This window comes from Mytilus trossulus, chromosome 2, assembly GCF_036588685.1.
Source record: "Mytilus trossulus isolate FHL-02 chromosome 2, PNRI_Mtr1.1.1.hap1, whole genome shotgun sequence".
Taxonomy (NCBI): Eukaryota; Metazoa; Mollusca; class Bivalvia; order Mytilida; family Mytilidae; genus Mytilus; species Mytilus trossulus.
In genome coordinates, this window is record NC_086374.1 from 64,368,299 (window position 1) to 64,386,161 (window position 17,863).

A 17,863-nucleotide genomic window follows, 5' to 3' on the forward strand; every position below is an offset into this window, starting at 1 on the left:
CTTCAGGTTAAAGTTTTTGGTCAAGGTAATTCTTAATGAAGTTGAAGTCCTATCAACTTGAAACTTAGTATACATGTTCCCTATAATATGATCTTTCTAATTTAAATGCCAAATTAAGAGTTTATATCCCAATTTGACAGTCGACTAAACATAGAAAATGATAGTGAAAGTGGGGCTTTATGGACATTTTCTTGTTTGAAATGTTAATTTCTTTCTTAGGTTTAGTAGAATAACTATTTATTTGTGTGTATACCTTGCAAGATCCTCATGCTGGTCAGACGGTTTTCATCTGATCTCAACCACATGTCATGTATCAGTGAACAAGGTTGAGTTTTCGTGGTCAAGTCCATATATCAGATATTATAAGCAATAAGTCTCTACTATATTTGTTGAATGGGAGGATTGTATGGTGCAATTGACTGTATGGCAGATATTAACAGACCTTACCTCATTTTCATTGTTCATTGGTCAATCTGTAGTTTTCATGGTCAAGTTAGTTTCTTAGATAATGTAAGCAAAAGATCAACTATATGTTTAATGCATATATATATATATAGATGTCCAGTGGGGGATCCAGGAGGGGGGTGCGTTCTGGGATGATCAATTCATTTAAATGGGACATAAAGTTGGAACACACACACAGTTCTTGTCCATTCGTTTTTGATGCGTTTTGTTATTTGATTTTGCCATGTATTATGGACTTTCCTAATTGTTTTTCCTCTGAGTTCAGTATTTTTGTGATTTACTTTTTACACACCCTTTTTATCCTGGTTTGGTAACCCCCTCGATTTAAAAATGACTGGATTTGCCCCTAATTTCTGTTTGGCACGGTTCATCTGACATTGACCACAGTTGCATGGTTCATTGATCAATGTTTTGTTTTCCTGGGTAAGTTTGTTTCTTAGAAACTACCGTATAAGCATTAGGTCAACTTTATTCGGTGTATTGAATGATTGTAAGGTGTACATGTAAAATAAGTACGTGATTCCCGTTTGGTTTATCTGACCTTCACACCTTCACATAATTTTCTTGGATCATGTTAAGTATACATTTAGGACTATCAACTTAAAATCTATGGTCAGTAAAGAAGTCGAGACATTTCAGCGTGTTCACTCTTGATGGGTGTTTTGTGTGTAATATCTAGTGAGTCAGGACTCAAGATGTTACTCATACAACATTATTTATATATTGAAATTGCATGTTTTCAACTCTAATAAAAAAGTCAGATGATGACTTAAATTATACAAGAATGAACCTCTTACATATATCCTTTTTGATAACAAAGACCTCAATGTCATCAACTTGTCCAATATATCCTTCATCGTAAATTTTTCACTCAAAAATATCGCCCTAATTTGAATATCAGTCTGTACCTATAATTCTTATACCTATATCAAACCAATTGCACACAAATTTCCAGCACCTGATATCATCCCTATTTTTAGTAGGGTTCATGTTGCTCAGTCTTGGGTGGGGCCCGGTAGTCCCGCTATTGCGACACCCCATTAGTTCGACATCCAATTATCCAACAATCCATTAGTCCAACACCTATATAGTCTAATACAAGCTTTACTAAAATCTTCCTCATATAAAGAAATGGAAAAGACAGCACTTTCCATAAAATGCACACGCACAAAAAAACCTACACTAAAAAAGGAATTTGTATTGATTGTTTGCTGCTTTCTATAAGTCCAGTGCCAAATAATCAAGTTATGCATGTTAAAGACGAAAACAAATTAATAGTTAATACAATAATAATGTCATGTATATCACGAATAGATCGGATTGCCACGGGGAAATGAGCGTATATATTCAGCGTTAGCAGCAGACACAGTCGAAGGATTCAGAGTTGCCCAAAACAAGGAATTGTATATTTAAATATACAATTCCTTGCCCTAAAAGGCATGCTCTACGAAAGCCTAGACACTAACATCCTGCATGTATATAGTTTATATATAAAGAAACTAAGAAGAAGAATAAAATTGAGAATGGAAATGGCGAATGTGTCAAAGAGACAACAACCCGACCATAGAAAAAACAACAGCAGATGGTCACCAACAGGTCTTCAATGTAGCGAGAAATTCTCGAATCCGGAGGGCGTCCTTCAGCTGGCCCCTAAACAAATATATACTAGTTCAGTGATAATGAACGCCATACTAATTTCCAAATTGTACACAATTAAGAAACTAAAATTAAAGTAATACAAGACTAACAAAGGCCAGAGGCTCCTGACTTGGGACAGGCGCAAAAATGCGGCGGGGTTAAACATGTTTATGAGATCTCAACCCTCCCCCTATACCTCTAGCCAATGTAGAAAAGTAAACGCATAACAATACGCACATTAAAATTCAGTTCAAGATAAGTCCAAGTCGGATGACAGAAGATGTAACCAAAGAAAATAAACAAAATGACAATAATATATACTATATAAATAACAACAGACTACTGGCAGTTAACTGACATGCCAGCACGAAGAATATTTGAGCTAAAACGCTCACAAACTTTTACACAAACTTATTGAATCGACTGTAGACTTTTACAGAGCCAGTCTGCCATAAAACCATGCAAAATCTCAAATTTCGTCCAAATTGGTAGTAATAACTTTGCAATATTATATATATTTCTAAAATCTTTGGGTATTTAGGAGTTAAGATAAAAAAAAAAATTTTTGGTTAATTCACACGATTTTCCATTTAACAGCCTTATTTGCATATTTGTGAATTATAAAAAAATAATGCCAAAAAATCACCAAAATTTAGGTACTTTTTAAAGGTCTGAATAATTGATATATCTCTTAAATATAGCGTTATCTTGTTATATTTTGCAAAGAACATTATAAAAAAAAGAGAAAATGCATTTTGACATACTTTTTACCTTTTGGCAGGTTGCCAGAGAGATTCGTGCAACAGATGTATTAGATAACTTGCATGTAGTACATGTACTCAGTAGGTGTTTTTTCTCAAGATCATATTTATTTTTTTTAAATTTTTAGACGTTACGCGCGATGTTCGTATCGTTTACGTTTTTTGTATGTTTCGATGTTAAAATTGCGCTGCAGGTGCAGGAAAAAACGTATTTTAATGAAAACAAAGATACCAATGTGCTGTATATAAATGTCCTTGTTCATTTATCTCCATTAAAACAATTTAAAACGCATTAGTTCGAGTTGATAAGCATTTGATTCTGGATTTTGAAGAAAAAATGGGCTGTCCCGGGTAACATTTGCTGATGAAAACTGAAGTACAAACCCTCTTTTCGACTTTTTTTGACCGATTTCTTTTTGTTATTTTTTTATTGCCGTGAATTGCCATGAAACGACAACCCATTATGATGTATTTGTTTGATGGCTCATGTCGTCTTATTCTGTTACACCAGGCAAATCTCCAAAATGTCAGTGTGTCCCATCTCCATTTTCGAAACTACTTAAACGAAAAAAAATAAAAAAATACGGATAACTGATGTAATTATATAAGAAAATGATATGGCTAGTATAATGTTGTTTTTCTGTAAATAATTTATTTCAAAAGCAAAATCGGTCAAACACAAAAACAAAAATAGATTCTTAATCTTTAAATTTGGTGAATACAATGTCACACCTTCATTTTTTGCAAACACGTTGCGTACAGTCGTAATTAAAGTAAACTATGTTTAGTTTTGCACTTGGTTGTCGACAATGAAAATCTAATATAGACATGTTATTTGTCTAGTCTTTTCAAAAAATCTATATTGATCTCCACAGCATTCGTACTTTTCGAAAACATGATGTTTAAAAAATGGTGAAAAAGATGTCACACGCATAACATTTCTTACGGCGGCAACCTGACGTCGTTTCGAAGAGCCAAACCCCCCACCCCCCCAAAAAAAAGGCGGCACAAGAAAACACAAAGAAAAAGCGCACAACTTATTCGATAGTCGGTGCATGCATTGTTCAACTGCATATATAGAGAGAGACTTTTTAAACTACGATTTGATTTATCTATATGTTACTGATTTTTCGGATGATTCGTTTTGTTATTCCGTGCTATTTATAAGTGTTGCCCTCAACCCGGTACAGATTGTATGTGTTATTTATACTCAAATTTTTTTAATTAAGTGCAGAACTTTCAAAGTTTTAAAACGAGTAAATTTGGGTGTGTAATTGTACTAGCGTTTCTTTTATGCATTTTAATCTTATAGCGCTAAACAGGCGTCTTTAAAATTTACGGACGAAGAGTTAAATGTTTTGGATGATGTTCTAGACTACATGTATCTTTGGAACGGTACTAATATATTACTGTGAAATTTAAGAAAAAACGTACACTTGTCAGAAAATGCACTAAACCGGGTGATATGTTTAATTACTTTGGAGAACTTTTAGACAATTCACGGGACATCATTTCCGTGCATATTGGCAAAATGCACGACTTAAATGTTTGAAAGAAAACTTATTATCTAATAGGTGTATTATAATTCATGACTATTCCGCAAAGTATACGGTTGCAAAGAAAAGTTTGAGCTTCAACAAACTTATTTTCAGCATTCCGAGGTATCTTTACATGTGTCCGTAATTTATCGACAAGCAATGCTGGAGGTAGACGGAGTAGAAAGTTTTCCAGATATTTCGTGTATTATCACTTAACATTTCTTTGTTATAAGCCCGGATGAGAAAAATGGCCAATTGTTTACACAAAAAGTTATAACCCTTGTCAAGGAGTATTAAGATTCGATGATGTAAAATTATTCATGAGTTTACTCACGGTTGCCCGGTTTAGTAAATATAAGTCATGAAATTGTTTTCAATAGATATAGGAAGATGTGGTGTGAGTGCCAATGAGACAACTCTCCATCCAAATAACAATTTAAAAATTAAACCATTATAGGTTAAAGTACGGCCTTCAACACGGAGCCTTGGCTCACACCGAACAACAAGCTATAAAGGGCACCAAAATTACTAGTGTAAAACCATTCAAACGGGAAAACCAACGGTTTAATCTATATAAACAAAACGAGAAAACACGGGGATATGAAATTATTTCGAAACTTCGTGAAAGGGACCTCAGGAGGCAGACGGGGGCTTTTTAAAGAATCAAGTAGACATGGTAGAATGTCTGGAGTATAGATCGTGACACAATATCTTTCAAATCATTCCCGGTATTAGAAGTCAACACCAGGCGTTTTCTTCTTTGAATATTCTCATTTGACAGTTTTGTACTTGTCATGTTATTCTTGTGAAAATGTTTTGACTGGTACTGACAAAGACTACATAAATAATTTCATTTCAAGTTTAAGGGGACTATATCGATAGTTGTCGAGAACAACTTAACCCGACATTTGGGTCCCGCACAAGAGACAAAAAAAACCACAGAAATTAACATTTATAGGTCAACCGGTATGGCCTTCAATAACGAACAAAGCCAATACCGCATAGTTAGCTATAAATGACCCTGTAATGACAATGTACAACAATTCAAACGGGAAAACTAATATCCATATTTATTTTAAAATGAATGAAAAACAAATATGTAAAACATAAACAAATGAAAACCACTGAATTACAGGCTCCTAATTTGGAACAGGCAAATGCATACATATTGTGGTGGGGTTAAAGATGCTAGCGGGATACCAACCCTCCCCTAACCAAACAGGTACACTAACTTTACTTATTCTTGAAATATTTTTGTAGCGTCTAAAACATGAAAAACGTTATATTTTACCGATAACGTCTGTTACGCTTATAGGTATGAACATCGCGCATCTTAGGATTTTTTGAAAGGTGCATATCAGTTTTAAGACAAGTAAAAAAATTTAGCCTGGCAAATAACGAGAAGTTAGTAAAAAATGCCCCCAAATATCTATAAAATGCACTATTGTAATAGTTTTTGGACCTTAACATTTGAACTAAAACTGATCAAAGTAGACTTATATTTCGGACAATAACTTTAGATCTTTATGATTTTTTTTTCAGAAGGTTCAGTACCACAAAAGGAAGCTTTGGAACGATTTTGGGGATGATGGTCCCTACTTGTGTATAAGTATTTCAATTGCTCTGATATTGTATCATAATGTTTAAAACCACAGGTTGAAGGTTTGGATTCCTTTAAATGGGTCATGGAATCAAAGTTAGGAATAAAGGGCCAAAAAGGGGCCCAAAACAAGCATTTTTCTTATTTCAAGACGAAAAAAGAGGGACGAAAGAAACCAAAGGGACAGTCAAACTCGTAAATCCAAAACAAACTGACAACGCCATGGCTAAAAATGAAAAAAGACAAACAGAAAATAATAGTACACATGACACAACATAGAAAACTAAAGAATAAACAACCCGAACCCCACCAAAAAACTAGGGGTGATCTCAGGTGCTCCGGAAGGGTAAGCAGATCCTGCTCCACATGCGGCACCCGTCGTGTTGCTTATGTGATTACAAATCCGGTAAATAGTCTAATTCGGTAGGTCAAATTCATGAAAAGGTAGGGGATTGTAGTTACGACGTAAGGAACATATCCGATATCATTTGTGAAACGGTTATTCCATAACGGTCAACCAACTCGTGATGGCGTCCGTAAAATTTACGAAGGGATGATTTCAACTTCACCATTTGGAACTCTTGGTTTAATATACTTGTGTGTAATTGTATGGATCTCTTTCAAACTGTACCACAATGCTCCATATAACAAAAGGGGGGGATTTAGTTTTGGATTAATTGCCCAAAATATGTAGGAATAAGGGGCCAAAACAGGGCCGAAAAGAAGCTCATTTCTAGTTTCCAAACAATAACTTGGGTTTAAGTACATGTATATAGATCTCTCTGTAATTGTACTACAAGGTTCTATACTAAAAAGGAAAGGATGGGATTGTTTTAAGGGTTATTGCTGAAAGGGGGGTTTCAATAAGTTTGGGGGAGATTTGTTAAAAAAAATTAAGGGATTTCTTTTTTTTTTTTTTCAAATTTCAAATTTTCAAAATTTTCAAGAAGAAATCTTCAATTGCACAGTAATGTGCAATAGATTTGTTGATCTTTGGCAACATTTATTTTGTAACAAACCCTTTTTTTTTTGCCAAAAATTCAATCACAATCCAAATTCAGACAGCACCAAGCTTGAACATTGTGACCATATTTAATTTGCCCCAACTGTTCAACCACTGCGGTTGTATAAAGCTGCGCCCTGCAGATCACCTGGTTTCACATACTTTCAATTGATGACAGTCTTTTAAAAAGCTTGTTATATGAAACAGAGTTGTGAACATACTTGTACTTAAAAAAATCTTCCTCTTTGAAACTTTTGATTGGAATGCAACCAATTATAGGGCCAATCACTTATTGAGTGTCTTGATTAGAAAGTTGTGCTTGTAGATTTTTATTTGATTTATCATGACAAGTTACAGATCAAATTCATTATTCACACTTTATAAGCTTTTCTGTTCAAACGGAAATAACTCATTTTTTTAAAGACAAAATGACATTTTGAATGTTTTTTCTTTTCTTTGGTATTTAGTGATTCAATTTTGTTCCAGTTTGATATTTGTGTGCAGAGTTTTGGTCTTTGGACATAGGAAGTTCACTTAGATAGTCAGAATTCAACAAGTTTTTACGTTTTGCTGGAAGATTTGGTCTCGAGATTTTATGTAGTTTACATTATGACAAATTATAGATCAAATTTTTGTTCCATTACAATGAATTTGTAACGGGTTGGGGACTATAGATTGCCATGTATTACTCGCAGAATGCTTGTTTTTATCCAAAAAAAAATCAACTCTGATAAAATTGTTTAATATTTAGTTAAAATAGATATTGATGACTTTATTATGTGAAACTTTGTTTAGATCTATCATACTTTTACTCTTTTTTGCTAATACCTTCATCATGTTCATTCATGACTAAAAACTTGTATTTAGACCATTTTGCACGTTTTTTTTAAGGGTAGACCACAATAATATTACATGTATATGAACAGTAAAATCTTACCATTTTAATGACAATATAAAAAAGATGATGTGGTATGATTGCCAATGAAACAACTGTCTTCCATTAAGAGACAAAAATGACACAGACATTAACAACTATAGCTTACTGTACGGCCTTCAACAATGAGGAAAGCCCATACCGCATAGTCAGCTATAAAAGGCCGCGATAAGACAATGTAAAACAATTCAAATGAGAAAACTAACGGCCTTAAGTATAAAAAAAAATGAACGAAAAACAAATATGTTACACATAAACAAACGACTTCCACTGAATTACAGGCTCCTGACTTGGGACAGGCACATACATAAATAATGTGGCGGGGTTAAACATGTAAGCGGGATCCACCCCCCCCCCCTAACCCTGGACAGTGGTATAACAGTAAATCATAAGAAAGAACTATAAAAATATGTTGAAAATGGCTTAACTCATCCGAAGGACAAAAATACAAGTGGATGTGGTAGGGTAATTGTAAGTCTGCTCAACAGTTTAACCATTTATCTGTTAATATTTGTTTTTATACAACCGCAAAAATTGAAAAAATTTGGTCCTATATTAGTATGACGTTGTCGTTGTCATCGCCGTCGTCATCCAAAGACATTTGGTTTTTGCACTATAACTTTAGTATAAGTAAATAGAAATCTATGAAATTTTAAATACAAGGTTTATGACCATAAAAGAAAGGTTTGGATTGATTTTGGGAGTTTTGGTCCCAACAGTTAAGAAATGGGGGCCAAAAAGGGTCCAAAACTAAACTGTTTGCTTTCATAAAAAAATGAATTATTGGGTTTCTTTGATATGCCAAATCTAACAGTGAATTTAGATTCTTAATTTTTGGTCCTGTTTTCAAATTGGTTTACATCAAGGTCCAAAGGGTCCAAATTTAAACTAAGTTTGATTTTAACAAAAATTTAATTCTTGGGGTTTTTTGATATGCTGAATCTAAAAATGTACTAACATTTTTTATTATGGGCCCAGTTTTCAAGTTTGTCCAAATCGGGGTCCAAAATTAAATTTTGTTTGATTTCAACAAAGTTGAATATATGGGGTTCTTCAATATGCTGAATCTAACCATGTATTTCGTGTTTTAATATTTGGGACCAGTTATCAAATTGGTCCAAATTGAGGTCTTAAGGGTCAAAAATTGAATTCTTGGGGTTCTATGATATCCTGAATATAACCATGCATTTAGATTTTGGATATTGGACCATAATAGATAATTGTTAAAAAAAAAATAAAAAAAATTCTAAGTTTAAGTTCTTAGACCACACTCATTGTGTTGTGTCAACTATTTAATCCCAATCCAAATTCAGAGCTATATCAAGCTTAAATTTTCTGTCCATACTTGCCCCAAATGTTCAGGTTTCAATCTCTGCGGTCGTATAAAGCTGCGCCCTGCGGAGTATCTGGTTATTACATGTGGTTATGAAATACATTTTATTGCAATTTGAAATATTTGTGTTTGTCTCAGCTGGTAGTAATAGGTCAACTATATTTTACATGTCTTATTCCCAAGCCTCAAATTGCAAGAGATTACATTCTAGGAGGAAACTTAACATTACTGTTATGTCCACTGTTCTCCCAAAATTGACATAGGGATAACTAACTGGTTCTTGTCAGCGTGACAAAATTTCAGTTGCAGTTTTATCAGGAACTTCTAGGAGTAGTCTCTTTATATTTGGCATAAAGGCAAAAGCTGTATCATAATATAGAAAATATAGCCCTTTTCTAGGTAAGAGGCACAATTCTATGAAATTCCCAAAACTATCAAAGCGTCCTCTTTTCTGGAAATAGATTACATGAATGTACAAGGCTTTCACATTTATGAATCATTATCAAATACAACATGTTTTAAAAATTTAAGACTGAACTCAAATGTGGCCACTTTGAATTTAGACAAAAGTGTCTAAAAACTAGACTATTATAAAATGCTAAATTTGTGAAGAACTCATGGTGATATTACCTGATGAGTGTGCATAGTATTGTAAATAAAACAGCCCATTTTTAAGTTACTAAAGTGATTTTCTTTGGAATAGGTTAATATTTTAAACATATTGTAAAAATGCTCAGTTTAGGGGCAAAAAATGCAAAAAAGGGGTCTCCCCGGGTTTACTCCTTTAGTATATTTTCTAATTAAACTTAGTTGAACTTGGTTTATTCAATTAATATAACCAGTTAACATTAGTTCAGTCATTATTTTTCTTATATTTTGACTATCACATACTTTTGAAAAGTTTCTATTGAAACAGATGAAAAAATAAAAAAATCGGCAAAATGGCCTATCTTTAATTGTTATTTTATCGTAATAAGGTATCATTTGCCGAGCACCATTTTCTAGCATTTTGTAGATGAATATATAAGCTTCATGAAATATTACATTTTATTGAAAATAAAACATGATCTTACAAGATTCAAGCCTTTAAAAATATACAAATTTTGCTGAATCGGCACTTTTTCAAAACCATGCAATTTCAACCTGTCAGTAGGGGTATTGAGAAACTCACAACTTTTTGAATTATCATAATTTCCTTTCATTTAAAGTTGTTTGTTAAGAAATATGTTATCATTAAGCTAAATTTTTTCAATAAAACAAAAAAAAAGCAGGTCAAAATACCCTAAAATAGGCTTAAAATGGCCATTTGTCAGTACAGAAATGGACAATTTTCGAATGTTCGGCATACACAAATAATGGCTGAATATTTTTTCAAAATATTTTGCACAAATAGTTATTACATATAAGGTATCTAAAATACAAAATATCAGCCTGATTGGAATATTTTGGATTTGGACCATTTTGCATGGTTTTATCACAGACTTGCTCTTAAAGTGTTTACACAATGTCAAAAATCTTACATTAGATATGTACTGCGAATTGTAGGCCAAAACCAGCCCTTACTGGGCCTGCTCTTTTAAAAGAATACTAAGATGAATTCCATGGGCCAGTGTATTTTTTGGAGCCTCTGACATGACACTGATGTTCCTGAGTTATTTCGAACATTTGTGGTAAACTTTAAAAACAAATATTGCCTTAACAGCTACCTTACCAATTGTGGTAAACTTTAAAAACAAATATTGCCTTAACAGCTAACTTACCAATTGTGGTAAACTTTAAAAACAAATATTGGTACCTCACAAATTTTGTAAGGTAGCAGTTAAGCCAATATTTGTTTTTAAAGTTTACCACAAAATTTCTGACAACACTAACAGACGACAACGATGGACATCATGTAATGGCAATAGCTCACAAGGCCCAGGGGCCCAGGGTCTCCTGGTTGAAATGTAAGCAACCATAATCTTAATGTGCCTTAAGAAATAAAGATCGAATATTGTATTAATTGAAAACACGACCGCTGTTGCAAAAAAGTTAATAGATATCGTCCATGTATGATGATTTTCCAAAATTAATACAATTTGAGCCTATCAAACTTGCTGAAAAGGATAAATAGGACAAGTTCTGTCTACAATGACATTTGTTTTACTTTAATATGGTGTATTCATTAAGTCAACATGACTGAAATCATAAATTGATCCTGTAGAGAGGTTTTTGCTCTTGTAAGAAGATTTTTACCAATTTTTGTAATCATGTGGAAACCAAATTAGAATGAGATAGTTTTCACCACAGACTGATTGGCCTAAATTGTCAACAAACTATTTACATATTTATATTGCAATTTTAACACATTTTGTGGCATTTGAAAAAAATATATAGGATCATAAAGTATAGATAGAGAGAAACTTTATAGAGCAAAAATAGTCAGCAAGAAATCTTTAAGAAAGACATTATGGTTGAAATCGTCAGGTTCCTTTTAGGAAGTATGATTTTATCAACTTTCTTAAAAAAACAATAAAAAAAAAACAATGGCAATCATACAATATCTTCTTTTTATACGCTCGTCAAAATTTTGACGGGACGTATTATGATATACAAGTGTCCGGCGTAAGTTTTCGTTCTTTCAAATCTTGCGGTGAGGACAAAAACAATCTCAAACAAAAAAAAAATGTTCCCAAGTTTTAATAATCTATTGTTCACGAACCCGGCATGTCAAATGCTTTTTATAAGGAGATTTTATTATCAAAGACAAACTATGAATCGTACAAATGAGCTTTGATTTAGGGACGACATCAAAAGATCAATGTAAGATAAACAAAAAAAAACCAAAAAAACTTAATTCAAATATTTGAGGGTGGGGGTAAAAAGTACTGCAAGTTTTGTTTATTTGACATCGATTTTACATACATCTGCATTGCTCAATCAACTTGATTTTCCCCAAATTAAGTTAAGAGGGGGTTGTGGTCAATGAAAAAACTATGTGAATTAAGTTTGTTTTTCCTACATTGAACTGTTGGTGTCTTCCCTTATTGTCCTGTGCATTTTTATGCTCCATCTACGATAGTAGAGGGGCATTATGTTTTCTGGTCTGTGCGTCCGTTCGTCCGTCCGTCCGTCTGTCCGTCCGTCCGTCTGTCCGTCCGTCTGTCTGTCCGTCCGTCTGTCCGTCAGTCCGTCTGTCCGTCCGTTCGTCCGTCTGTCCCGCTTCAGGTTAAAGTTTTTGGTCAAGGTAGTTTTTGATGTAGTTGAAGTCCAATCGACTTCAAACTTAGTACACATGTTCCCTATGATATGATATTTTTAATTTTAAGGCCAAATTAGAGTTTTTACCCAAATTTCACGGTCCACTGAAAATGGGAAATGATAGTGCGAGTTGGGCATTCGTGTACCGAGGACACATTCTTGTTATCAATGTCTTAATTCAGGCAATTTTTCTGCCTTTCTTGCACTGTTGAAAATAAGGACAGAGGGACATCAGATATAAATACTGTTAATATTAAACCGCCCTGATAGCAGTTACAAAATTTTAGATCAGTGAAAATAAGTTGAAATATGAAAGAAAACTTTTAAATAAGTATTACTCCTAAACATGATACACAAAAAAGGCCGGTGACCCACTATACAAGCGCTTGCGGCCTAACTCGCCTTAGTTATTGCAATTGATAAATCTTCTTTTATCAAAGAGAGAGCTCTACTTATCAATACCAATAAAAAATATATTTTTTAACTGTTGAATGACTATTCTTTAATTATTTGGTCTTAGAATTTATATCTTTATTTTTTACCAAATTTTCTAAATAATTTATCGAACATTTTTGCACAGGCACTTGCAGTTCAGCTTGTCAATATGGGTTAACTAACCATACCCGTACGAAAAATCACACAGACAACAAGTGCCTGTGCATTTTTGCTTTTAGCTCAGTTACCGTGAAGATGATTGACATATTGTATTATAAATATGTCTCTGATACAATAAAGGGAGTAGTCGTAGAGGCGTGCCAGAAAAAATATATAAAATAGCCTTGGCAGTTGTTGCCAGACGTCATGTTTATTTGGATTAGGAGGGCTCCTGATCCGGCCGAAATCTAGGGCTCAAGTTAAAAACATGAAATCCTGAATTTAAAGAAATTTAAATCTCAACATCCCGAAATTAAAAAAAAAGGAATCTCAGATCCCGATTTTAAAACACCCGATCCTATGGCAAGGCAAAGTGGGCAAAAAGAGCTATTTTCTAATATTAGAAAATCGTTTTCTTATACCATTAGAAAATCATTTTTTAATATTCAAGAATTTAATGCTTCTTTTTGTAAATTCATTGGGGTGTAAAAGCGTTGACCGAGGTACATTTTGTATGAAGCGCGGAATTAAGCGCTTCATTCTAAAAATGTGCGCACGGTCAACGCTTTTACAACCATATCATGAAGTTACAAAAAGAAGCATTCAATACTTATAATTACATAAATTAGCTTTGATCATGAAAACACGAATTTTATAATTATTTTGTTTTATTCACCTGTGCACTTTATTGTTGGACCACGTGTTATATCATGAATGAAAGGTTTTATTGAGTGATGCAATTGCTTACGGAATAACACATGATGTGCGGTTAGCCGAACAGGATATATATTATAATGAAACATACATCTAATGTAATTTTTATTAAAAAAAATCATTTTTCAATTTTAAAAAATGATTTTCTAATATTAAATATTTTTTTCTAGTATTAAAAAGTATCTTTTTTTTTAATATATGATTTTTGTAATATTAGAAAATGTTTTTATCATAATAAAAAATGACACAGGTACAGTATCCAAAAATAGCTCTTTTGGTCAACTTTGGCATGCCATATACGATCCGGGGATTCCCGAAGTCCCGATAAAGATAACAGTTCCCATACTACAAGATAGAAAAAAAAAGAAAAAAAAGGAATTTTAATCATATTAAAATTATATTCGTTTCTACAATGTTAGACAAGTACCGCCCTAGAGCCTTTAAAAATTCAAAACTAGAATCAAACATTTTATAAAAAAATATTCTCTCTCAAACTAGGAGCTAGTGCACACCGCAAATCGAGAAAATCGTGCTGCTGATGTTAGTCGATGCACACACCGGTGCTCTTAAACGTAACACATAAAAATAGTGCACTGTTGAAGCGTTCTTAAATTTTGATAACAAATTGTATCTACAAACAGAATATTGTTCCGTTTTTGCACAGACATAAAAATAGATCAAATTTCGAAAAGTCAAGCTTTATAGTCCCGAAAAGGGGCTTGGAACGGAAGTTGAAGTGTAATGTTATGAAAGTTGGTAAAATGAACTATTTTATAAAAAAAGTTACAGAGTTTGAAAAGTTATGGTGCGAGACATGATTGAAGATGAATATTTATTTCTGCTATTGTTGTCTACTATGTATTGTTACAGGTAAAGAAATCAATCAAAACTATAACACCACGTGATGATATTGACTAAAAATATCAGAAAATTACTGATCTATTGTTAGCATAGGACATGTAAACATATTCACTTTGTGACGTTTGTCTTTGAAGTTTGGAGTAAACAATCTTCAAGATTTATAAATGTTACCAGATTCAGCAACATCGCAAAGAAAGACTGAGACATGTATTGTTCATGTACATTTGTCTCTGCATGTACACTTTTACTATTTATAACATATATATATACACCAACAGGGACAGTCCGAATCTATACTAACAATGATATCTATTAAGGTTCATCATAACAAATGGACAGATATGGCCGTATTTTTACCTAATAAACTACTCTGTGTACAGACTTACCTGTGCTGTTTGGAAAATGCTAGGCATTAAAACTTTTCAAACTTTACAGGTAAGTCTGTACTCAGAGTAATTTTTGACATGTAAATACAGCCATATTTGTCCGTTTGTTATGATGAACCTTAATGAATAAGCTTTGCTTTATTTAGACTAGACATAGTAAACAAATAAGATTATAACATAATACCACATAAGATCTAATGAGCAATTAAGTGACATACAAGACCTTACAAAAGCTGTTGAATGTTTTCAACCCACTCTGTTAACTGTTATCAGCATTTTTGCAGTTTTTGTCAAAGTAGTTTAGTTCTGTTTTTGCCCAAATCGAGGTGTTGTTAACATGTTAACGGACCCCCTATTGCCCCCCTCTTTCAATACAATACATAATTCACGTGTAATAAGTTGCTTATCTCATGTATCTCAAAATGAAAAACTGTAAGTTTTCCTTGACAAGCAGATTATAAGCATGTTGTAAAGCTAGATATTAAGCTAAAAGCATACCAGGTATATAAGCTAAAAGCATACTAGTTATTAAAAAAGCTATAAAGCATACTAGTTATTAAAAAAGCTAAAAGCATACTATCTATTTATTTAAGCTAAAAGCATACTAGGTATTATTGAAAATTTATTTAAATATATCATATGATAATGAGTATAAATAGGAAAAAAACCTTTGCCTGAAAGTGTGTCACATGATTTTTTTTAGTGAATTGTGTTTTATAACTTATATATATTTGGCAACATTGAAAAACTCACAAATTAAATAAAATCATATCAATATTTCACTGGGGAAATCTATTGAGGTTCATAAATAAAAAAAAGTTCTACATATAAAGTAATAATCATGATAATGGTGGAAAAGCTTGCCCTATAAGCATAATAAATTGTAAAAATGTCTTGTGGGACGCATGATGGATATGCATGTAATAAGCAATTTGGAGGATTTGGTCACAGTTAAGCAATATGTTTTGTGTTCTTGAAATATGAAGATAATATATAAACTATAAGTGGGTAATAGAATTATTGTAAGTTGTGTACAAAATACAAAAAAAAAAAAGAAAAACTGGTAAAAATAAAAAGATATTGGACAGTACAACAAACACTAACAAAATGGACTCTAAGTTTTCTAAAAAATATGACCCTCTTTTATTGGTATGATCAGCATTATCATATTGTGAAATTTATTTCCTCATTGTCTAGCAAAAGCATATCCACATTTAAACTGTAATTTAAAACCATTGCATGGTGTACATTGTACATGCACATGTAGAATAGTGCAAAACCATCGACGATGTAAGGCAAAAAAATTGATGTGTACACATTTTCTCTTTTTATGCCCCATTTATGGGCATTATGATTTCTGGTCTGTGCATCTGTTCAATAGTCCCTTCGTCTGTTCCGCTCCAGGTTAAAGTGTTTGGTCTAGGTAATTTTGATGAAGTTGAAGTCCAATCAACTTGACACTTAGTACACATGTTCCTTATGATATGATCTCTCTGATTTTAATGCCAAATTAGAGATTTCCCCCCATTTTCACAATTCATTGAACATAGAAAATAATAGTGGAATGGGTATCTGTGCACTAGGAACACATTCTTGTTTTCATTTAAATTGATACAAAATGATCAAAAATATGAATCACAAATTAATGGTAGGAGTTCTACTCCAGTAATTAGCATAATCACAGAACTCGACTTGATGAAAAAACAATATTTATCAAATTATCGAATTTTAAATAGAAAGCAAGATATAAAAAATGAAATAAATTTTTGTCTAGTGGTTTTGTCACAACTACAAATGTATTACATTTAATTTTGTAATTGCACTTTAAACCTAAAAATCTTTTGACAGGTCTATCTGAAAATGGTAACTGGTACCAAGGATGTTTCTCAATTAATTCCAGTAGTATTGATAGTACAGATGCAGTAATCAAATTACATATGAATTTATCAGAAGGACATCCACTGAATGAGGTTATAGTGGAGTGTAGTAGGAGATGTAAAAAGGAAAGGTACAAGTATTGATCTTTTTGGTATTTAGGTACAATGTATATCTTCTCACTGAATGGTTTAATTTTGATAAAGGATGTTTTGTTAATAGCAGATGATGATCCACCTAAAACTTCCAAAGGTTAACCCTGTGACATGAAAAATAATACAAACCAACCAATTTTTTTTTAGCAATTCATCCATGAGTCTTTCACAAGTCTTTTCAGCAGTGATGGTGATACATGACTATGTACATTATGTTTATACAACTTGTCTAAAAAATCAACCCAACAATGTTAGATCTGATATGTATTCAGAAATGATATTAGGATTACTTGTAAGTCTTATGTTGAACCATGGTAAACAGAATATTCACCATATTCTGAATATCTGTATTTATTAAAAAATATTCTGACAGATTTTGTCATGTTTGATTCAATAGGATTATTTCCCTTTGAGCATGTACAACAATGCAAGTCCCAAATCAGGAGCCTGTAAATTATATTGGTTGTCGTTGGTTTATGTCTGTCATATTTGTTAACAAAATACAGACTCAGCAATAACTGTTTAAGAATAGAACTTGGCAGACATGAACCAATTAACAATGTATGTGGTAAATATGAAATATTACCTCGACATGAGAAGAAACGTTTATATTGTAATTCAAATTGTATTGAAAATGAAATGCACTTTCTTCTGGAATGCCCTCTTTACAATAACCTCAAGAGCTTTGACTGATTATATAAAACAATACCCCAGTTTAGATAATTTAAACAGAAAAGATCTTTTTTCATGAATCATAATAAATGAA